We start from the raw sequence: 25,265 nt of genomic DNA, 5'->3' as shown, positions 1-25,265 counted from the left end.
AAAACTCTTTCAGTTAATACTATTCTACAGGCTAGGCTATTTTTAAAATATTCAATGTATTTGTGTTTATGCAGATAAACTATTCGTAGAGTACCGTATCTACACCATTGATGGAGCTTTGACACGGGGTTACACCACTCCGGTGTGCGCATTGTTGCCGCCTCCCATGACAATATCCAGTTGGTATGTCGCTGGGTTTGTTGAGAATAAATTCAAATCTGTATTCCCTTTCGCTTCTTCCTTTCCTACTATGCAACCTCAGATTCTGAGAGAAATTGCAAAATAATTGGAAGAATTTTAGATTTTGTCTTTGGTCGGATTCGAACCCGGGACTCCGGCGTGCCAGTTGAAGGCTATGCCACTAAGCTATTAAGTGATGACAATCAGAAATGAAACATTGTAAGAGTATATCAGCCAATACTTTTTTAGGATATGATCTACTTCCAGAAATAGTTCGACACGGATATGCGACCATGGTATAGTGGTTATAGCATCTAGCGTTGTATGCAATTGTCCCGGGTTCGATCCCCACTTCCGCCAAAATTGTCACCTCCCCCTCATATATCTCCCATATGTGTTCCACATATCGCCATGTATAAAATAACTATGTATGTACTAACCCTTACTCACCAACTACTACTACTATCTACTAACTAATACTACCTCTACTAAATAATTGATATGCGCTGTAGCATATTAAAAAAAAAAAAACCTTGAGATACATTCGTTGGGGTAAGTCAGATCGCTTATCATCGTAAGACGTGGGACACTTTTGTACGCCGTAGTACTCGAGGGTTGGCTACTGCTGTAATAGACCGGTATGAGAGATGACGAACCCCGAACGAAAAACACCTTTTTAATTTTTTTTCCTTTTTTGAGCGACATTAAATACCCTTTAACTAACTCGGCAAGAATGCGCTGAGAGGTCTAATGATGATAACGACGCTAAAAAGCTGGCGAGAGAGAAGAGTTCAACACCTTGTCCCATCAATTTCTCCAGCTTTCATTCTATAATTTCTCCTATATAGAAAATAAGAAATAGGCAAACAGAATCGTTACAAAAGCACTGCGAGAGAGCCAGAGAATAAAACTCGGGCCGTGTGTATATAAAAGAATGTATAGAGGAAAAGACGAACAAGATATATATCTCGGACACACAAAAGAGCAACAAGTTATAGGTCTAATATAGCCCCTTTTTTTTGCCCCTATAGGTCTTCTCTTTGGGCTGTTGGGGGGGTTGAGACGAGGGCAACATACCTGTGGGATATATTGCGTGCCGTCCGGTCGTTATTATCAAAATCGGAGAGAAAAGAGGAGAGAAAAGTGCACGGCAATAAAAATAGCTGAAACCTACATATAAATCAATGATGACGAGTGCTTGCAAGATTTTTTAAATCCACTCAATGGACTTTTTTCGGCCGTCGCTGTGTGACCCGTACGCGGTGCACTATTGTATATGGCGCACATAATAAAGAAATGATCCGTGACGAATGTGGTAATTACTAGCGCGTACAATGGAGCAATAATAAGGTGATGCTGGGAGACACGGCAGACGCGCTTATATGTGTGCAGTTATGGGGACGGCCAGAAATCGTTTTTATGTTCCCCATTTTTCAGTTTTCTTGCCCATTTTTACTTTTCTTTTTTCTTTTTCATAAAAGTCTGTCGATGAAAAGGATGGCATCGGAAATTGCCCTGGCCGGGGGTGCGCCATTCCATGTCGATCAATTGAAGGATGGATAACCCCCCCGAACTCTTCCTCACACCCAATAAACTGCCGAGCGCTATTATTATTATCATTATATCAAGGCAATTTAACGACGATTGCAGCAGCTATACGGCCGGTGTGGATGTATGTGGCTGGTTCCTTTTCCAATTCCACCTATCCGCCATCCATCGCCTCATTTCATCATTGCCATTATCATCATCATCATCATCGTTGTCACTGGAGAGATTGTAATGTTGGCCCGTTAGCGTTCCGCCGCCAATGGAACCTCCGCGCGTTATAAATCATTTCAAATGGGTTTCTCTCTTTCCATTCTTCTTCTTATTATTATTATTTTAAAAAATAACGAAAAGAAAAGATTCATTCGTTTATCTTCTGCGACTGACAGCGCCCGCTGCCGCTATAGTGCCAAACTTTAAGACACTTTCTCTGTTATATGTACCCAAGCGACTATAGCTTTCGTTCATCTCCGTGAAAATACCTTGGGATATTATGGAAAATGAACGAGCAATCCAGTGGTGCTACTTCTAAAATCGGGAAGTCATGTAATTTTTTGTCGAAAGACCTTTTTGCAAGATCTCTGCTGAAAACTTGTACTTTCTCGAAAAAAACCTACAAAAAGGTATGGCGACAATAGAACTCCAATATTTTAAATAATTTCTAAAAATGTCTTTGTATGCGACAGTAGAACTCCAACGACAGTAGAGCTCCAAAGACATAAGAACTCTTTTTTTTAAATATTATTAAAAATACCCGACAATAGAACTCCACTACGCGACAATAGAACTCCAATAATTTTTTTAATTATTTTCATGACCGACAGTAGAACTACATTGAATTATAAATATTATAAATGTCGTCAATAGAACTCCAACGATTTAAAAATTACATTCCTCTCTCGGTCAATCATTTGTCGTATTTTTTTGCCGGTCTTGCCGAATGAATCGGATGTAATTCAGATCAGGAACATGGCGTTGTACGGGCAGGTCCAGTGAGTCAACTTTAATCATACCATTGACCCACCGCTGCATCGCCTTTTTAGAAATCAGCCCGCCAGATTTATTGATCAATCGCGATCCGACGTATATTTGGCTTACGCGGGACTCGGAATAGCACCAAAATTATCCTCTTCACCGATAGCTGGACATTGGGACCTTTCGGGAAAGAAGAAGAAGAAGAAGAAAGGTGAAGAAATTATAATGTAACCGAAAGCGACGGCCTTTTGACCTCCCGTTTTCTTTTTCTCGTTCAAGTCTTTTTCCTGGAAGAAAATCAATAGAAATAAAAGAATAAAAAAAGAAAGAAAGAAGAAGAACAAGATCCCAGGAAAGGAGTAGGAAGACGCGGCAAAAGACCCACCGCCGCCGTTGAATGCGTTTGCCGCCGCTCCGGCCATAACTGATTAGCGAAGATACACAAAACTCCTCCGGTGTGTGTGTATAGGATCCCCACAACATCTCCACCTTCTTCTTCTCTTTTCAATCTCCTCCGCTTTAGAGACAAGACAGCCGACGAAAGAATGAAACGGATATATATATGTATAAAAGGTCGATAGGGAATAACGAACGAACGAGAGACGAAAAGAAACCAAACTTGTAAGTTAACGATTGACTAATTTGGACGAATTTATCGCCCGGACCCTTTTGAAAAAAGCCAAACTGATTATTAATCTACATAAAAGCCGTTAAACAAAAACAGAAAAGAAACAAAAACAACCAAAGAAATAGAGAAGAAGAAGAAGAAGAAGAAAAAGAAGAGGAAAAAAAGGGTCGATCGTATATATAGCTTTCGAATTTTTTTCCCGATGGATAGTCCCGGCCAAGTAAAAAAAAAAAAAAAGGAACCTCCTCCGCATGCACACACATACCAAATATGGGGCTGGGTCACGCGAAAAAGAAGAATAAGAATAAGAAGAAGAAAGAAGAAAAAAAGATTTATTTTATTTTTGTGTATGTTTCCCTTTTGTTAAACGGATGGGGTACATACAGGCAGAGATGAGGCCTCGCCGTATAGCAGCGGAGGATATAAAGAAGTAGAGACCAGAGAGAGAGAGAGAGAGAGCGCATCGCATCGCAGCCATATTTATGGCTTCTGTAAAGTGTCCGCCAAGTGCTTCCTGTCGAGTCCCGCCACGTGGCATCCGCGCCATTCCAGCGCGCACCGTGCGGGAATTTATAGGTATTGCTGACCGAGCTGCAGAAGAGGAAAAGAGCCAAAAAGAAATAAGCCAACGAGAAGAAGAAGAAAAAAGAGAAAGAAAGAAGAAGAAGTAGAGGAGAGTCTCTTCGGGGGGTCACAAACTATAGAACATGGCTGACTATGCCAAGAAGAAGAAAAGAAAACCATTTCACCTTCTTCACTGTCGTAATCGTCTTCTTCTTCTTCTTTAGTTTAGTATACGCACACACACACACACAGAGAAATACGTAGATCCATCTCCGTGTGTATAAAGTGAATAGCTCCGCCTATCCGCCCCGGTTAATCTATTTCACCCAAAAAGGGTCGGCAGCAGCAGCAGCCCATCAGCAGTAGGAGTGTATATAGGTATTAGGAGAAGTAGTTTTATTGCAACGAATCGTATAGATTTTTCCCTTGATTTTTTATTTCGATAAATCAATAAAAGGGAAATACACCAGAGAGAGAGAGTCGTAACTCAAGCGGAATGACCCTTTAATTCGGGATTTTTTTTCTTTTTTTTCTTTTTGAAATTATTTTCTTTTGGCTTTTCTTTATTTCCCTCCACCTTCTTCGAGTTGTTTCTCTGTTTCGGTGCGCCGAGGGAAGAAAAAAGGGCGGCGAATGGTCCCGACCCCTGCGAGAGAGAGAGAGAGAGAGAGAAAACCATCAAGCCATTGGTTACGGGCTGTTAGCCGATACAAAGCGACGACATTATACAGATATATTACAGTTTAAAATCGGCGCGCTCTTTACAGCATTTCGAAGAAGAAGAAGAAAAAAACAAACTTCGTGTTGCGCCAGATGGTCGCATCTCTCTGGGATGGATCCCAGTAGATTTTTCTCGTCTTCTTCTGAAATAAAAAAAAAAGAACAAACACACAGTTATTTGAATATTATTACGTCGATCAATAAAAATGGCGGGGTCTCCCTGATGTTGTTTTTTTCTCCTCTTCGGGTAGGGTCCCGGTTAGATAGGGATCCACTGCAGTGTGTCTATGGGGTGGGTATATCTATTTGAATAATGATCGACACTTTTGAGACGGCGGGCCGATCAATGATGATGATGATGATGATAATGGTGATAATAATGATGATAATGATGATCACCATCATCACATGTATACTACACACATACACCTTAACATTTTTCCCTGTATAAGGTCGCGGCCGTATTGTTGTCGGCTGTGCCGTACCGCTATACGCCGCGTACGGGAACAAACGCGGGAGACGTACAAGCAACGCAGCCGGGCATGGAGAAAATATACACAAGAAAAAGGACTCACAAGCAGATATCTACCTCTTTGACTGTGAATGGCAAACAAGGGAGTGGTTTGTTGTTGTTGTTGTGTTGTTGCGTTCATTTCACCGATCGATCATCGGACGTTTTGAAAACACATGGACGCCCGTCCGTGTACACTTTGGTGTGCGACGGCCATTTCTCTTTTTCCCACAATTCTAGAACACGACAGCATCGCAATAAGCACAGCAAACTCGAAAGAAAGAAAAAGAAAGAAATACCATACGTGGTGTCATCAATCCCCCGCCTTTTCTTCTCTTATTTTTATTTTTATTTTGTTTTCCAAAATTATGATTGTAATATAAGAACCAACATTGGCATCGCTTTACTTCATCACCCAGCACACACCAAGTCCGCAAAGGGATGACTGGTCGTCAACATCACGCGCTCCGGGATCATATTCTTATATGATGCACACACATCACATTATTATAAAATACGTAACCCTTTGGTTTGTTTTCTAGTCTCTTATTTGATTTCACATGAAATGGAGTTCGTCTGATGTATAAATATAACACTAGCTGTTCTTCAGTTGCGCAACGCAATATAAATGGAACTCTAGCGAATTGCTGATGTATAATAGTGTTTTTCCATGTTAAATGTATATAGCCGTGTTGTTTTTGTTGGATGACTCCGCTTCAGCTGATGAATGGATAGCAGTGCATCATTTCGGGGTTGCGCTTAGTAGATTTATTAAGTCTGATGGGTCTTTTTGAAAGGGAATGCTTGTCAAACGACACCGTAGACTTTGGTGGCATTTTTTCGGACAAGAAAAATAAAATAAAAATAAAGGAAAGATAGCAGCAGATGAGAGAGAGAGAGAGGCACTGAGCACGGGTTAATTACACGCGATTAGCATGATTATTTACGACCGGAGTTGTTAAGGAAAAATAAAGGAAGACAACAGGGAAACTGTTCATACGTTAACCTTTAGCGCTGCAGACACAGCACACATGTCCAGCCAGAAGCGCACAGTTATGTACCCTGTGGCTCGACAAAAACCCGGTCTTGAAAATGCTGCTGCTGCTGCTGCTGTTGCTGGTTACGCACATCTATACCTTTTGCCTTTTAATGGCTTTTTTTTTCTTAATTATAGCGCACTGGGGGATCGCCGGACCGCGACTAGACGGGCGGCAGTCCCGGAACTCATCTGCTACTCGTTGCTCTGCTGAGCGCCTGGCGAGAAATGTTTCCGACAAAACTTAAACCGCTTACCGGGGTCCTATACCCTTCTTATTCTTATTTCCCTCCTCAACAGTTCAACTGAATTCTTCCACACAAGGCGGAGGTGATGAGAAAAGGGGGGGGGATGTGTGCGTTATGGTGAGGCCTTAACCTTTTGATGTACTGAGATTTATAACTCTCTTTGCTCCCAAAGAGAGAGAGAGAGAGCAGCTATAGCAGAGGCCATTGAAAATCAGATCTGACGACCAAGGGCGACGACTTTTGGTTTGAATGGGTGCGGAATAAGCCGATCGGGCTGACTGGCTGGCTGCAGTCTCTCTCTCTCTGATGTGCTGGGCTATGGAGACTCTTAGCCCTTGTGATAGTATGATGACCTATAAATCTCCGAACCTCATCTTTCTCTTTTTGATGTCTTTTTACAGGTTTTTTTTTTGGTGAACCTTCTTGGCGTTGTAACCGTGTCGTCTCTCTTCCCAAAACATCTTCATTTCTTGCACACATTCTTCACCTATCGCCTCTGCTTATAGCCTCCTTCTTCTTCTTCGTCTATCCTTTTGGCCGAGAGAAGAAGAAGATTTCTCTTCATCGTCTACAGCTTGGTTGCTGGTGCTGTGTGCCGTGTGTGCCGTGTTGGTGGACGCGATGGATGGATGGGAGCACATTGGAAGAAGGAGGGAAATCTCCACCACCAAGCAGTCTCTCGCCGAAAATGGTTACAATATAATACCTCAGCCTGTGTATACAATGCTTTATAACCGGCCATTACAAATGTCTAATGGTCGGATATTATTTATAGCAGGGGGGCTGTATCATGTTGTATATTTGTGTGTAACCTTTTTTCTTCTTTTTTTTTTTCGAAAAGAAAAAAAAAATATAAGAAAATGTCGACAAGGACGACGGCGGCGGCGACCAATTCAATCACCGCATTGAAAAAAGAAGAAAAGAAGAGGCAAAAGGAAATAAAATGAAATAATATCATATCGTATAAATATATACACACGTATAAAAATAATAATAAAAATGAAGAAGAAGAAGAAGAAACGATATGTGTCCTGTATGCCCCCGCTCGGCAATATATTTCCAGACAATAAAGGTGTGAATTCTTCATCTCTTTGACGAGGAATGCATCACTTCATGTAGTAGTATTCTCTCACGGAAAAAGAAAAGAAAAGAAAAGAAAAGAAAAAAAAAACGATACACTATGTTATTTTGAACGCCGCTTCGGGTCGATATTGAATATTAAGTTATATAGTTACTGGCTCTTACAATAATAACCCGCACCATAAGAAAAAATGATATACCAGAATATCGGGCAATCGACGCTGCCGGGGTTGCGGGTCGGAATTTCCCTCCCTTGGAAAACAAGAAAAATAGAAAATCAAATCGAAATTGAGGGAGGAATAAGAAAAAAACGTGTAATTTTCACTGATAGGTATAGTCCAAACACCAACTATATTGGCTGGGTATACGTCTGAAAAAAGATTATTTACTATGTGTGTTCTCCATTGGAATTATATGATAAAAGCGCGCTCGTATGTGTGAAGCCCTTTCTGAAATATATCGAAACACTTGAACGGGCGCGCGGAGGAGAGAATCAGACGAAAGTGGAAATAACTGGAAAGAAAAGGAGAAATGAATTATATACCTTCAATGCTAATTGCGGTTCAGGAGAGGAATAAGAACAATTCATCAGGTATACATACACGTATTTGTAGTACGGGTATACTCTGGAGAGACTATATATGTACTAGTAACTATACTATGTATACACTGTAATTAAGTGTTTATCAAAACACTGTCAAAATGTGGAAACAAAAGAGGGAGGCGGACGAGAGTCGAGGAAGAAGAAAACGGCCCCCGCGCAGATGTTGTGTGTGTGTCTGCAGCAAGCAAACGTAGCAAAAGGTCAATGCAGATTTCTTGGTGAATAAGCGAACAAGCGCCGGGCTGTACATTTATCCTGTGTACCAGCCCTAATTATATACCACACAGAGAGAAAGAGAGAAAGAGAGAGAGAGAAAGACCTTGTTCTTCTTGTTCAAATTTCCCCCGCATAAATGGACCCCATGGGCTGTGTGCTCTGTCCTTATACTCTGTCCTGATTTAAGAGCTCTCCTTCTTCTTCTTCTTTTTCTTCTTCTTCTTCTCGGAAAAAAATCACTTCAAGTCGTTTCTCCGTCAAGGTGACGGATTGGATGACACAGCGCCGCATTTGAGGTCGAAGGTGTACGATGTCACACAAGCCACGCAATTTACACGGCGCACCGCAAGAAGTTTTTCGTTCGAAAAAAGAAAGAAGATAGTTTTTTTTTTCATTTTTTTCTTTTTAATAATGAGGAACGAAGATGAGCAAAAGGAATGCTTGTGTGTCGTCTGCCCGGCGGATGCTCCACTCTAATTTCAAAAACCGCGCCATCACCCGAGCTCTATAGCTCTCTCTCTCTCCCCCCACCTCTTCTTCATAAGAACAGACGAGGAATGCGTGTGTGCTGTCTTGGCCCGACCCTCATTGATTTCACGATAGTCTGGCCATCATCAGACTTGTAATTAGATTACGAAACAAGTCAGAGGACTTAGTATAGTACCAGACAGTCCACAGAGAGGGCCGTTTTGAAATGCAGGTAAATTATATCATAGCGACGCAATTGCAACTGCGGGATTGGTTCGTGAGCAGAGGAACGGTAATAGATGATATGAAGCTGCTGGGAAACCACCAGCAGAGAAGGAAGCCATCGGTGGGTGGCTAAACGCTGACTATAAGGGTTTTATAATATCGAAAGCAAAAAAAAACCAAAAAAGGGGGAAATAATGAGTGGGGGGTAGAAGTACAAGACACACACACAAATAAAAATCCGGCTTTTGAAAGAAAAAGAATGAAATCGTGAGGCAGTGAAACCCTTAATTAATTGAATGTTAATTGCTTAGCTTGTGTGGTGATGGCCGCGCCGCTCCGGAGGTGGTGATGGATCGACAAGCGCAACCAAGGCGGTCTATTCTTTTTTTTTTATTCTTCTTCTTCTTCTTCTCCCGTACAGCAACAACAACAACAGCACAAAAAAGTTATTAGATAAATAGAAAATCAAAGAAGAAAAGAAAAGAGTCGGTCGTGCGTTGTGTTTAGTTGTTCGTCTCTCTATGGCGTCCGTGTTTTCAGTTGTTCATTTATTCTCTCCAGATAATGGTCGCTCGCACTCGGCAACATATCGCCCCAGCTTTTCAACTCGTCTCGTCTATCTAAAGAGAAAAGAAGAAGAAGAAGAAAAAAAACGCATGGGGAAATTATTACATAATAATAATCGTCCATCTGAGAATCTATATAGTAGATACTGTGCTGCTGCTTCCCTCGCATAGCTGAGCACTTATTCATCTCGCCATTATTTCCCACGGTTTATTAAGTTGGGCTTTCACTCGTCGATCGCAGCCGAGAGAGAGAGAGAAATAACTGTTCCAAACACACAACATGGCGCAATATAATTCGTATAATGCTCCGTTTAGCGGCCGACATCACTCCACAAAAAAATTACTCCTGCGGGGGGGCTCGTCTATGGAAAGAGATTGAAATATAACTATAAGGTATGGTATAGACACACACACACACACACAACCGATAGATATATGGAGTCATGTTTAATAAGCACATTGAGAGAAAGGGGGGGGGGGGACGTGGAGGCCCGGAGCGACGACGACCCAACTGCGGCGCGGTTGAACTACTTCACTCGATGAATTATTCAATCGAGCGAAGAATAATAAAATCTAACGCAATCTCCACCCTCTCCTTTCCCCCTTCATCCCGTGGGTCATCATTTCGATGATGGTGTATAGTAGAGAGAGAGGACGAAGAGGAGGAGGTGGTGTAGTTCACGAAACCACCGAAGAATTTCACCTACGCAAGGTTTTGATTTTCTCACAAGGGGGAAAACACAGTCGGAGAAAAGGTTGGAGAAATAGATACGGTATAATGTGTAGAGTGTGTGTGTGTGTAGTCTACATGTATAATACCGTAAACTATATTTAAGAAAGAAGAATAAGAAAAAAAGAATTAAGAAAAGGGAAAAAGAGTGGGAGAGAGAAGGAGGATCATGTGGGGCCGGGAAACATTCCCCACAGCACAAAAGGCAATCCATCATTCCAGTAATTCCGGTCTAGATTTGAACCGGTCTGTCAATGTGATGGATTCGAAATCATTCACATCAATCGAGTGGGATTTTGAACGTTATATACCACAAAAAAAAATAAAAATAAAAGGCCACGAAATAAAACCGACGAGGAATTCCCGAGTACTTTTTTTCTTCTTCTTTCTTCTCCCTCTAAACAATAACAACACCACCGAGTGAAAAGAATGGAATAAGTAAATAAAATAAATCCCCCTCCCAACAACAACAACCAGACGAAAAATGAAAAAGAAAAAAGTTCGGATCGGATTTCATCAAGCGTTTTTCACCAAGATGGATGACGTGGTGACTCTAATCTATTTGGATGTTACTATAAAGTTTTTTTTTTTCTTCTTCTTCTTCTTCTTCTTTCGTTGGTTGGGGATTTTCATCATCATCATCATCACGCCCCATCCGATTTAATCCGGTCTCCTTTTCTTTCCTATCTATCTCGTTCGCTCTTGGCTGACTCTGTTTTTTCAGGTCCGGCAGTTCCGTGAAGTTGATCGATCCCGACGACGACTCGCTCTTGCTGTTGTTGTTGCGCCAGCGTCATCGCCCGTGTGTTCCCCATTGGATCTTGACGGTCGACCTAATCTCCAATCCCCTCAACAAAGTCTCAAAAGGCTAATGGAATAATGAAGGGGCTTATGCGTTTTGGTAAATGCGGAGGGGCCATGCAGAGCATCACCAACCAAACGCAAACAAGAGGAGAAACGAAATCAGATTACAACTTTGCAGCCCAAAGACCCCAAAAAAGGTAACGGGGAGGGTTATATATTATACACACAATGTGCGTTAGAACCTGTGAAAAGAAAAACAAAATGAAATCAACTTACAAGGTCAGAAAAAAATCTAATGCGCGGACGAGATAATAATAAATAATCATAAAAAAAGGAATCAACGCGCACCGCTCGTCTGATTTTAATCCCCGATTTGTTTTGAAGGCTTTTTTTCCCCCTCCATTCTGCACGATTATCACATTTACGTAAAATCTGTCGAGACTTTTTGATCAAAAGGTTCAAAAAGAATAAGAAAAGAGCTAGCGAGGGGCTATAATATCAACTTGGACCCGAAAACAGACCGGCACATCATCCGTCTTCTTTTGTTCCAGTCCTTTTTGCAAAAATAATACAAAAAGAAGAAGAAGATAAAGAATACTTGGAATGTGTAAATAAATAAATAACTATCAACAAGGTGAAAAGAAGAAGAGATTATATGTTCAACTTTTTTTTGGGTGTTTTGTTGTTGTTCAATTTCAATTTCTGGATTATACATTCAACTTTAACAAGAAAAACAGGTTCCATAGGGCCCGACAAGTGTTGACTCGCTGATTTTCTCAACACCCCTCCCCCATTCTTTTGTTCCATTGTCAGCTGCGCGCATGGAGCTGCCGACGTCCAGGTGAAAGGATCTCTCGCTCCTTCCAATATATTTTGTTGACCTGCCTCTTGTATAACATTCCCGCAGAGCCTCGACCGTATATGCCGGTGTGTGTTGCTGCTTTCCTCCTGTCGAAAACCAACACCCCCGCCATTCACTTTGAGTTGCAAAAAGGGAAAAGAAGATGGGTTGGAGCTCAAATGGATGGCAAACCGATCGTCGGATTGGATCCCCATCGATTGTCTCCTATAAGGGCGGCTTTATTCATTCGCCGCGTTTCTGTATATCTCCCCGAAGAAATCGGCATTTGTTTTTATTGCTCATCTAATACACCACTGCGGTTGTGTCTCGAGAGTGTGCACAAGGGGATAGAGTCTCTCTTCTACGGTGTATGAGCAACACCTGACCATTTCGATTTTGTTTTGGAAGAAATCCAAAAGAAAACGGGGTACCGCACTACAACTCCTACTACTACTACTACTATAGACCTCTATATATCTGCTATCGTGATTATTTTCTGGAAAAGCTGATCCGTGTTATCCATCTCTTTCTTTCTTTCTCTCTCTCTTTTTCCCTTTATTATTTTTCCTCTTTTTTCGTGTTTTTTTTCTCGTCGTTTTGTTGCAGCAGTTCAAAGTGTTTCATCAGCAGCAGCAGCTGAGAGTGGGGAATCTCTCCTTTTGGGAGATGGAACAAAAAAAAAAAAAAAGAAAATAAAAACTTTCTGGTGTTGGTGCTGGACTGGTGAACTATGAAAGGAAACTTTCTACAACAACCTAGATACCATCAGATTCGATACTCTTCTCTCCGAGACTCTATAATAGCGACGATAATGACGGCGGGAGATCCTTTTCTGCGTGTGTACATGTACAAATACCGTTTAGCCCAAACGCAACGTGACGCCCGAACGTTGAAACCTTTTAGTGATTCGTTTCAATTAGACGGGGCTCTTCTTCTTCTTCTTTTATTCGTCTCACTGGTTATTATTAAGGCATTGGAGGGGAATACACCGTGCGCGGACTCCTCCTCTCCATGTGTGTGATGTGATGGCTCGCATTTATTTCTCTCTTCTGCTGTGCCGTGCTGTGGGGATGGTCCAGCCAAAGATGATGGAGCTCATCAACAACCAACGACCGTCTCTTTTATGTCTATTATTCTCGGCTATATAGCCAGCACTTGTCTGTGTGTTGAAAATGGCATCAAACAAAGAGCAGAGTTTCTCGGCTCCCTCCATCAATCGCCGCAAAAAGAGCCGAATGTTAGAAACGTAGATAAAGAAGAAGAAGAAGAAGAAGAAGAAAACGACAGAAAATGAACATTCATTAAAATGACGTCACTCTGCCCCGTTACACACAACACAGACGGGCAGATGCCTAGCGTTGTACGTACAATTGCCACACACAACACATCTAATGCAATACTAGACGCGCTATACGGCTCGGCTTTTGATTGATTGATGACAGCGTTTAGTTCAAACGGGCAGGTACTATTTATTTTGCTCTTTGATTCTTTTCTCTTGTATTACACGTCGTCTCACTCTCTCTCTCTCTCTATTTCTCTGGTAGAGTCCACTTTTGATTCAATGGCGCGTAGGCGAAGTGCTCCGAGTCAAAACGGTGCGAACCCCTTCGAGTCAAACTAACGACGAGGTCGCCCACAGTCTCCATTCTCTTCTTCTTCTTCTTCTTGTCTGAGTTCTCAATGACGTCACCCATATGAAGAATCAGACGACAAGTCTTTTGGCTCTTATCGTTGTCTGTCTGTCTGTGTGCTCATGTTGTGTTGGATGCTGGGCGCGCGCGCCCTGGCTGGAGTTCGCGCAGGGCGCCCGGGTGGAACCAATTGAAAGCGACACGTTCAAACTCTCCATCACACACGTCGTGAAAAGAGCTGCATTCATTCGATTGTCGTCTGTATGCCAAGTGAGTCTAGTGCCGGGCAGAGAGAGAGAGTTGCTGGTATATTATACTATATAGAAGAGGGACGATATTGGACTTTTCCGACTGGAATAGTTAGAGAAGAAGAGAAACGGAATTCCAGCAGTGGATATCACGAAAAAGCCATCGAGCCACAGACATAGCGCTGAAGAACAGCGGAAGATTGTGCAGCCCAGCACACACGGTGCGCAATGCAGCAACAACAACAACGCGACCTGACTTGGGCGAACATTGGAAGGCGAACGCGCACGCTCTGGAGTTTGTACACAGGGCACACCAAAAGAATTACGCCATAAATTACAATCACACAGACACAACACGGCGCGCGTATACAACGAAAAAGAGCAGCGCATACCACACAGCGCCAGCACACCGAAGACGTCCGGTTAAATATACAGCGGACCGAAATGAATCAGTTCTCCAATAATCGTATATATGTATACTATAGTCGTTGTGATATTCTTTATATATCTTCTCTCCTCCGCGTGATGGCCTTTTTTCTTCTTCCCCCCTTGGATGTGGACCCCAGCATCCAATCGATCCTTTCTTATATATATTCTCTTCAGACTCTCAAAACTGGCCACATTTGAATGAGAAAATCCAATGAGCAATCAAAACGCTCTCGATATGACGATAAATCAGCGGAATTTCGGGGCTTTCACGCCGTTCACGTCTTGCCCGCTCACACCTACGCTCGCACACGGATTGCTGGGCAACATACTACATCGTTTCTTGAAAAAATGCCCAGCCACAAAAAAAAGGGGAAAAGAAAAACCAGCCCACACGACGTGGACAGGGATGAGACGACGGTCGACCACACTGGCGCGCTCTTTGAATAACGCACACGGCGTGACGTCACGCAAAGTTTAATAATGAGTGCCCATGAATAAAACCAATCATCGCGCCCAGCCTTGGTCCTCCTCATCATCGCTTCCCCAGTGCTGGATATTATATGATCCTTTCTTCTTCATTCCTGTACGTGTAGTTCAAAGTCATTTGCATCGTGTGTGTCGCCCAACAATGGCGCATAGAGAAACGCGCGCTGGTTGTTACATCGGATCGTCCGTGATGGATGGGACGCATCCGCCATGGCTGATCGATAGTCTTCCACCAGCCACCAGCATCCATAGGCAGTGGAAATCAATTAGGACTTTAGTTCATTACGCCGACAAGGGTGCAATACTATATGCAAAACAAACACATCTGCGGCAACACCTGAGGAATTCAATACTTTTGGGCTGATGGTTGCGCGCTGTGATCTTACATGTAATATAGTTGCGCGCGGTTAGTTAGTTGGTATCTAACTTTGGTTTGACTGGAATCGGATGAAAGTGCGGCGCAATGGTCTTTGCGCTGATATCAAAATGCAGATGAGCTAAGCAGTATGGAAATTGCCGTCCATCCGTTCCCTTCTCTCTTTTCAGACGCACCGGACCGATCATCCGAATATGATCAATTCGACCATTCAAATGCGATGCCTTTGTGTTTTTTTTTTCTTTTTTTCTTTCTTCTTTTTCCGTATAGGATATAAAGGATTTGTGCGCGCTACAAGGTTTATACAATACACCAAGTAAAAACCTATTCAACACACGCAGAGCTCGAGAGAAGAAACAAGACAAATTATTGCTGGTTTTTTCTTTCTTTTTCTTTTTTTTACCTTGAATTTTCATTGTACGCCATCATCGTCATCGCGCACCTAATTCATTTCGCTGATATATATTTATAGCGGTTAGGTATGTAAGTAATCAGGCGGTGGAAGTGAGCGCGGGCCGAAGAGAATATAAGTAAAAAACAGATACTACTACTCCATGCCACGGAGCGGGGCGCGCGAGTGTGCGGTAATATACATGAATACATGAATGAAATCAACCAATCAATATAGTTCTGATGGGGGCTTATAGACGAGTTGAAAGTATCAGCTGCATTTATTTATATGTACCCGAGAAAGAAGAATAAATAATATTCAAAGTTCTCTTCATCCTCTTTTATATTTTGTTTCTTAGATGTGTCTCTACCCCCCTCACAGGATCTGTAGAGCGCGTGCGGGTCACGCCGTGATGGATGGCGCAACACACAACTCCACTACCTTCGTTTCATTCACTAGAGTCTCCTACGTATCCAAAAGAGAAAAGATATATAATATGTGAATTGAATTAAACATCGTCTCAAGTTCTTCTTTTTTTTTGTGGGTGGTGCTGTGTTCTCCTCCCATGTAACAGCAGCAAGCGGCAGCACCTCCCGTTTTTTTTTTTTTTTGGTTTCTCCCGGCCCTGTTTATACAACATTACAGTTCTATTTTGAATTTATTCCGTGCGGTACCGAAAATTCCAATTCAAAAATAAGGAACGAGAGTATTACACATGCTGGCCGAAAGTGTGTAGAGGTTCTACTGGTGTAAATATTTAAAACAAGACGTAGCCCAGAGTACTACTAGGGAAATGACTCCAGACACGTACGTACGTATAGTGCCGGCTCTAGACGCAACATCGCGTCCGTGATAAATTCATCATGTCTCGGAGCTGCGTATATACTATGTAAGCCGGGCGCGGCGGCCGACGCCAGAGAGAGAGAGAGAGAGAAGAGATGTACGAGATGCTGACCTTTGATGCTCTTAGAGATTCTCTCTCTCTTTCTCCCCCTGCCAGCACGTCCCCTCGGGTGTTTTAATTGCATTATAGCGCGCGTTGATTAATTTCACGCGGGGGGCTCGAATGGGGGTCGGATGGGAGCCGCCCGGAATGCACAACACCGCGTGCAGTTGGAATGGAATGGAATGATCGGGGGGTTCTGACAAATAAATAAAATTTCCAACTCCTTTTCGTAGTTAGAGAGTTAGAAAGCGAACGACGATTGCGGGCGCAGCTCAAAACAGATTGCTGGAACACCTTCACGTGATGTGCCTATCCCTGGATCCTGTGTACGTGAAATATCGGTACGGCACTAGCCTACTACTATGATATGCTACTCTCTTCTAAATCAAAAGTGAGACTGCGCTATGTACTTGGTTCCGTTTCCGTCCGAGTGGAGCACGCGAACGAACGACGCGTATGGCCCCGAACAAGATGGAGAAGCGGATGGCGTGGGAAAAAACGCTTGCTCTCCGGCCTGTTTTACATGCGTACGCGATGTACAGAGAGCGTTCTCGCCATCAGCCCTCACGTTGCGCCATCCGTCACGCGGGACCGCGACGAGAAAACCCCATAGCAAACTGGGGGGAGAGAAAAAAAAGGGGCAGCAGCATCAGCAGCAGCGAAAGGTATTTTGTGGAATGAAAATTTCGGGAGAAAAAAAAAATAAATAAAAATCTTGTGGAAGAACCACACACAGCACACACCAAGGTGTCTATGAACACAAAAGAAGAAGAAGAAGAATATGGGGCTATAACCTAATGTGTAGGAAGAAGAAAGGGGAGAGAGAGAAAAAAAAACGAACGTCATTTCATATCAATGAATGATGGGGGGGGGGGGACTAGAGAAAAGGTAAAAGGTAAGAAAGAAGAAGAAGAAGAAAAAAAGAGTCCGTCGAAATATCTCTTGCCGGTATAATACAAATGAATGAACGCTATTTGGAAAGAATGAAAGTTTACGAGCTCTGATGGCTGGCGCGCGCGCGCGCGAGTTTTTCCAAGTGTTAACTGACCTCCTGCTGGGCTCTTGCCTCCTTCTTCTATACCCTCTCTGGCTCATATATTGCCTAGATATAACCCATGGCAGGCAACCCATGCGCGCTGGCCAGGGAAGAATACAAGAAGAAGAAGAAAAAAATGGGTTCTTGATAATATATCGGCTCGATTTGACCCTTTCGGTCACAGCAGCGGGCGCGCTTCTCCCATTTTCCAGACGAGCCCCAGAGAGAGAGAGAGAGAGAGCGTCTATAACTGGAACTCTTGTGGCTGCCCCTTATTCTATTCCGGCCCAGGCAACAACTATGGATGATGATGATGATGATGAAGTCAGGCTGCCCTGTGTGAGCGCCATGTCTTTTGCGGGGGGGAAATGAAATTCAGTCCATATTTTGTGCTGGCCCGTGGTATAGACGCGCACACACAAAAGTGTTCATCCACAAAAGCCATTTGGGTGCTGGGGTTCCTCTTCTCTCATCTTTTCTTCGCTCCTATCTCGACTGGCCCGTCTCCTCTTTTGTCGAAAATGAATTTGGAATTGAAAATTGCCCGATTCCGTTTTCTTTTTCTTTTGGAAGAACGAAACAAAATAAAAGAGATTCTGAATCAAGTTGCAGCTGCGCAGACTGGAATCACGGCGGGATTCACGCCGAGCTGGACGCCTCTGATATATACCCAAGAATGTCGAGTGAATGAGATAAAAGGAAAAAAACAAAAATTCGAAAACGTAAAAGAAGAGAAAAAACTAACCGGGATGTTGTTTTTGGTTGGATGGAATTTCACTCAATCAACGAGATAACGGATGTAAATTTCCAGCGATGATTGCGCGCTCTGCACTTTTAATGACATGATGGATTCACGGATGATGAGGTCTAACCTCTTCCCTCAACTACTCATTTGATTCCGTATGGCCGTCTCTCTCTCTCTCTCTCTCTCTCTGCTGGGCTGCTCCCGCTTCATGTGCGTGTGCCAACGTCGTAATGATTCATCCGGGTCTTCAGACGCCATGGAGAAACAAGAAGAGAGAGAGAGAGAGAGACCTTCTTCTTCTTCTCGCTACAAACCGATGAAAAAGGAGAAGACCATCAAGTAGTTACTCCGGTACGTGTGGGGGTGGAGGGTGTCGAGACGGACGAGGAGCTGCTGACTGGAAGCAAAGATCGATGGCATTTTCCCAGCGTACCCATTTTATTCGCTTGCCATTTTCTTTCCCATTTGGTCTTCTTCTTCTTCTGCCACAGAAATCTAATCTGTTATCCCCTTGCCGGCCGTAATGCGCTGCTCCTGCTGCCTCCACGTCCGTGGCCCCCACTGGAACGGCAGCAAAAAGCGATCAGAAATTTGTTTTTCCTTTCCTTTTTCTTTTTTTCCCTTCCAGCAGCTCGGACAAGGACGGAAGCTTGTTGGCTGCCGTCGGTGGCGTTGTTTCGCTTGTTACATTCGACGCCGTGGTGCTGGCTGAAAGTGCTGGCCCACCACCACCACCACAAATAGGGAATCCGTTCACGCAACAACCAGACACAACAAGGTAAAAAAGGTGAGGTGGGAAAGGGAGGCAAAGAGGAAGAAGCTGCTAACTTGTGTGTGTGTGTGTTGCACCGAGTCCAATCACGACCGATCGTGACCGACCCGAGGCCGCCATGGCTTCGTCAGCAGCCGATGTTACATTATGCTACATGTAATCTTCTCGCGGCTGCGTTGACTAACTGCTGCACATCCCTGAGAGAAGCAGGAATTCTTTTTCGTTTTGTTGAAATGAATAAGAAAAACATTGGGTAACTCACGACCTCCTACGTTTCACGCAGCGAATAATATATATCCCAGATGTAACAAGAACAGAGAAACAGCCAGAGAAAAGGAATAACACAGCGGCCGCTTTAGTTCGATTTTTATAGCGCGTCAGTATGGCCGCCCGGTTATACTGTATGTACCCAAAGTTTTCCATAACATCTGGAATGATTCAATTCAATCGAAGGAATATAGAAAACGTGCCTTTTATTCCTTTTAGAGCGACTTCTAGGAGCTCCCAATGTTTTCCTTTTGAAAAAGAATAACAAGGACGTGCCCAGGGGGTCGAGTTCAATTCCAATGTCTGGGCTGCTGTCTGTCTACCATCTATACCAAACAATACACTTCGGTTAATTGGAGCATTGATTCCACCACACACCTGGGACTGGCTGTCATGGTCTTCGTGCAAGAGTACAGACGGAAATTCATCGGAAATTCAGTCCCGTTATGTTTTTCTAAGATCGTTGCAGCGCGTTAGATTCGTTTCGTGAAAAAATAAATCGGCTATTACTATCCTTGTAGCGAATAAATGTTTTCGTTCGCTGGTTTCCAATTTTGAAACGGAACAAATGAAGGACAACCAAGTCGAGTTTTTGTTGTTGTTGTTGTTGTTGTGTCTAAGCTAATGGACGGCATGCAAATGATCGGCATCCCTCCTACTTTTCTCCCTGTTCGCCTTCGCCTTTGCGAGCACAGCTAGCGCTGGCATCTGTCATAATGTCTAAGGGATTATTCAAATTCTGGGATCTCTCGCCTTTGGGTTGGCACACGGAAAAAAAGAAAGAAGGAAGAAGATGAGGCTCCCACACTCTCAACAGCGCAACTCTTTTTTTTTATTATCTTCTTCTTTATTACGATTATGTGCGTGCGTGGGTGGGTTGAATCATATACCGGATCAGTCCAGTGAAGCGGCAGGGAATTTCCAGTATTAAAATGATTTTCTCAAATTTTTTCGAATAAAATCAAATGAAAAAAAGAAGAAGAAGAATGTGATGAACTTGGTAACTCAGTGGATAGACGCTGTAAATCCAACTGGCACTTTTCTTCTTCTTGTGTTTGTGCCGTGTTGCTTCTTCTATAAACGGTCAGACGGGCGTCTATTATCAATCTCTCAAACTCCCTTCAGTCCTCGCTCTTTGCCAGTTGTTTTTTTATTTTTTATATTTTTCTTCAACCCCCATGGAAACGGAAAACTGGCCAGTGGTGAATGGATGAACGATAGAAAAATAAAAAGAAAAGAAAAAAGAGACAGACACACACACAAAAGTCGAATCGCTTTGAATTCTAATTGGATTTCGAGACCGTTTTGACCTCGAGAGAAAACAAAGAACCAACCCATAAGTTATCATCCCTCCTCCTCTTGCATCAACAGTTTTTCTATATGTATAATATGTCTGATAACAGTTTGATTGCGTTTCTTTCTTGTTTTCCTTTGTGGATAAAATTGGGGGAGGGAAAAGAGATCGAATGTCATGAAAATTGGGACTAGCTCCGACTTGGCATCCAACCCATTCGGTGCGGACGTGATGTGTGCCATGTCTTGTTTTTTTTTTTTTTTTCTTTTTTTTTTCGCTTTGATTTCCGTCTGTGGCCGTTCTCTCATCCCAAATTGAGAAAGACGGCCGGACCCTGTCGACTTAAAAGGCACGAATAAAGAGCAATCTGGAACGGTTTAGAAAAGAGCGGAGAATGGGAGAGCGACAAACGAGCACGGGCCACAATGTCGACTTAAGAAGAATAAGAAGGAAAAAAGAAGGAAAAAAGAAAAAAATCTTTTTTTATTTATTGTCGTCATGGAAATTGAACACAAAAGAAAATGGAGGCGACCGAAAAGACTCAACTGAGATCACGATCACGTGCGGATCGCTCGCTCCAAGGATTTGTCGTCTGTGTGTGTGTGGGTTTTGTTTGGCATTTTACCTGGACTTATGGCTTAGAGACGTATGTACAGAGTTGCAGACATCGAGCAAAAGGACAAGACACTAGTATACGGCGACGTATATGCGTAGGAAGGAATGGCGCGAGATTCAAACGAAGGGTTCGGCTCTCCTCTCTTCTCCGGGGGGTTTCTCGACTTGAAAAATGAGTTGTAGTTCCCGTTTTGTCGGGATGAATGATCGTGACCCACTTGTCGCCTGACATGCCGTTTGTATAGATATTTTATTCTTCTTTTTCTTCTCCTTCTACTCTGCTGGTACTGTTGTTACTTGTTGGCTTGTCGTTTGAATCGCGAGCGCGCCCGGTGGTGCTACGCGTGTAGACACATTCCATTCGGTTTTTTCCGTCACTTTGTTTTACGACCGTCGACAACGACAAAACGACGGCCAACGACCGCGCAATGAATAACAAGATCTTTTTCGTAACACATAACCCTTTCTTTCACTATTAGATTATAATGTGGGATAAATAATCCCGCTACATAAAAAGAAAAAAGAGCATTTTTTTTTAAATATGCCACGAGACGGATGTTACGTATATTTAAAAATTCAATTTCCCCCAAAAAACGATAATACGATTCATCCCATTTTTGTGAGTGAGGCGGTCATAAGTCGAAACACGCCCGTTTTCGTCATGGAAGAAACAAGAGAAGAGAAAAAGAAAACAACAATCCCAACTTTTGTTGTGACTTTTTGGTTGGATTCCGATAAAAAAAAAACCCTGGATGCCGATTCCCGGAGACGGAACATAACACAACCGAGTCTATATTGCTGCGGTCGAGATCCGCCCATCGTGCTACACCAGCGAAAGCCTATACCCCATCACCTCCTCATCTGTCTGTCTTCTTTATTGTTGTTGTTTTGTTCTTCTTTCTGGTGGTGCTGCTCTCTCTCCCCCTCCTCGTTTCCAAGTGAAAGACGTTGATACGATTCCGAATGCAAGTCAAGTGGGGTTTGACTTGGCCGCCCTTTCTACATACGTGTCCGTGTTGGAATGTTTTATTTTTTCTTCTTCTTCCTCCTTTTATGCTTTTATTTTTTCTTTCAAAGTTTTTTGGACGCGCACACAATACATTCATTTATTCATTGATAATAACGCACGCAAACTCGGCCGGGAGTTATATAAGATGAGAATAGGCTCCCAATAAGAAAGAATAAAAAGAAGAAGAAATGATGGGATGAAAGAAGAAGAAGAAGAATAAAAGGCGGCTAGCTCTTTCTGGGAATCTTCTGGAGTTGCTGGCTGTTGTTGCGGTGGCCAACGATTTCGCTGTGACGTATATCTGTGCGGCGTTATTTTTTGTTTAGTTGGTTGTTTTTATTCCATCCGTATGGCACGAATAAAATAAAAAAAATAAAATGGAGAGAACGCGGGATAACACAACAACAGCAACAACAAAAAAATCACGTGAAAGATCAAAGCGTGTATGTACAATACAGGACGCGCGGACGAGAGGATAATCTATGATGATGGATCGCTCTCGGCCCATCAGCCGCGCATCTGTCATCGCGCACACCGGTCTCCCGCCGATGCCATCGAACCGGGACAGTACAGAGAACGGCGGTACACCACCACCAACACCGCCCGCTTTTCCCCCCACCGGGTTCTTCTTCTTCTACCTCAAATGCGGCCGTTTTATTTCATTCCTTCGTTTTCTTATTTCTTTTTTTTTTTTCTTTTTCTGTTGATTTTTTTAAATTCTCCGCCGCAGTCGCCGCCAATCCCTTAGCCGAGCACTTGCGGCTTGGAATGCGGTTGATGCGCTTAGATCAAATTATATTCTCAAGAAAAACGGAAAGAAAAAAAGAAAAAAAAATGATAAGACACACAACACGCCAACCGGCCGTTCCACCTGTCGGATCCCTCTCGTCGCTTTTGATTCTCATCATCTTTTAAAATGCAGACCGTATTTCATCCGGTCGATTTACAAAAAACCCAATGGGAAAGAAAAAGAAATCGTGAAGAGTCACTGGTGCCATTGATCTCAATAGAATCTCAACAACGTTCGATCCGTTTTCCTATCGAAATAAGCGGATGAGAAAGATATCGGTCGGGGTATCCGTATGTTCTTTGTTTCTTCTTTCGTTCTCGTTATTCTGTATGGTCCTTTCCCATTTTATTTTCGACTGGGGCTGCGCTGTTTGGGGGTTTTGTATGGGTCATCGCCGGCATTCCGCCACGAATTACCCCGGAATGATGGATGGACCCTCCCACTCTCTTTGCCTTTGGACTGCTTTGCTTTCGCCCCTTATCTCTCTCGATGTAATACAGAGAGTCTCTACTTAACCGAGTCGGAGTAGTAGATTTATTTATATATGTACGTATGTATATGTAGTATATATTTATGGTATAGATCGAATACAGTAGGGGCTATGCGGAGAGTGGCGATAACGGCCGCATATTAGGGAGCAGTAGAGTGCGGCGCTACTTATATTCTCTCTCCTCGCGCATTCTTCTTGATAGACTTTTGTGCGCTGGGCTCCCATAATTTGCATAGAGATAACACTTGTCCGACGACGGCGACGACGCTCTCTCTCTTATATTCCTAGACTTTTGCTCTGGAACTCTCTCCATCAGAGATTATCAACGTGACCAAAATGGGATCGAAAAAAAAAAGAACAAAACCAAAACGAAAGAGAAGAAGAAGAAGAAAATGTGAAAAAGGAGAAGCCACTTTCTTTGTGATAGAGTCGATTTATTCTGCTGCATCTACTTTTGTGTACGCGTTTCTTCCTTTTACCGTCGACATAATGTGAAGGGTGGTGGAAGGAGCGAGAGGTAACACAATGAACCAACCAACCAACGGTATATACAAGCCACCCCGTAGAAGGAAAATATCAAAAGTAGGAATCGGCTGTTCACATCTGATTAGCATATTACGTACCGGTGCGACCGGAAATCCTATCACCTCTCCCATCGACCAAGCCACCGTCGATGACGCAAGAAAGAATGCAAATAAATTTCAAATGAAATTTGTGAAATACAAGAGAGGAGAAAATACGAATAAGGTAAAAAAAGCAAAAAAATGAAAAGAAGATGCGCCGCGTTCAGTTCGAGGTGGAACATATTGGGCAAGAAATATTTGAGAAAAGAGGGAAGAGAAAGGAGGTCTTAACAAATTATTACACACAAGAAATTATACAAGCAGCCGCCGTGAATGTATTGATGAACCGTCTAAAGCTACGGTAGGTATGCAAATGACGCTGACTACATAACAAACCAGTGCCACTTTATCTAAACACAAATAGCCCACGCAACAACAACAACAACAACAAAACGTCCTCACGGCTCTTTCTCACTCCTCTATATGCGTCTACACACACATACATGTATATATGCAGTCTATAGATGTGGCCGAAACACCAGTCGACCGGAGTCTACCGGTCGATCACCATCATCAGGCGAATCTTTTCTCCTCGTGATTTATGAATCTCGTTAACCCCTCCCCCGGTTAGACGGCAGTGTTGGAGGCCTTTTGGGTTTCCAACTATAGCCAGCCAGCCAGCCAGCGAGCTGGTGCTGGTGATTGAAATAATCCACTCAGCATATGATCATCATCATCATTAACATGTTTTAACAGCGAGAGAAGAAACATAGTCGGGGGAGAAAAAAGGCACAAAATCAGACGGGTGGCCATTAAAAATAAAAGGAAAACTGCGGCGCTGTAAAAATAAAAATGGCATCGTCTAGCTCGCCTGCACAGCTGCAATAAGAGAAGAGAGAACAAATTACGAATTATACAAATGCCGAGTCAAATGATTCATCGGAAACCGGAGAACCGTGAGAGAAGGAATCATTCTCGCCGTGTGTCAACAGGTCTTGTGGGCCGATGGGGAGTGTGTCCGTCTCATGTTGTTATTGTGTAATAAAATAAATTTGACATTATCCACGGCGGTCGTGAGTCTTGATGTGACTAACGTGTGACAGGTTTGATCCAATTAAACCGGTCTGGAAGTTGTTTTTTTGTTTTGTTTTATTTCAAACTGTCGCGGAGCTGGTGGCCTGTTAAGCTGAGGTGACGGGAGACGGAATTGTGTAACGAAGCGAATGAGTAATGAGT

At 43.0% G+C, this 25,265-nt stretch overlaps 1 long non-coding RNA gene across 2 annotated transcripts in view; it reads right to left on the bottom strand.

Annotated features, from left to right (window-relative positions):
- Positions 1–4,029: 4,029 nt before the first annotated feature.
- Positions 4,030–25,265, bottom strand: part of LOC124337927 — a 41,433-nt gene continuing 20,197 nt past the window's right edge. The window contains exons 3-6 of one of the 2 annotated variants that reach the window (XR_006917576.1): positions 7,877–9,620; positions 7,688–7,739; positions 4,633–4,755; positions 4,030–4,538 (exon numbers count right to left, since the gene is read on the bottom strand). This is a non-coding gene — a long non-coding RNA (uncharacterized LOC124337927). Of the gene's footprint in view, positions 4,539–4,632; positions 4,756–7,687; positions 9,621–25,265 lie in introns of both variants that reach the window. The other variant, XR_006917575.1, reaches the window with a different exon arrangement.

This window comes from Daphnia pulicaria, chromosome 4, assembly GCF_021234035.1.
Source record: "Daphnia pulicaria isolate SC F1-1A chromosome 4, SC_F0-13Bv2, whole genome shotgun sequence".
Classification (NCBI taxonomy): domain Eukaryota; kingdom Metazoa; phylum Arthropoda; class Branchiopoda; order Diplostraca; family Daphniidae; genus Daphnia; species Daphnia pulicaria.
Note: the sequence above shows the minus strand (reverse complement) of the source record. Positions and strands in the feature narration are given on the sequence as shown.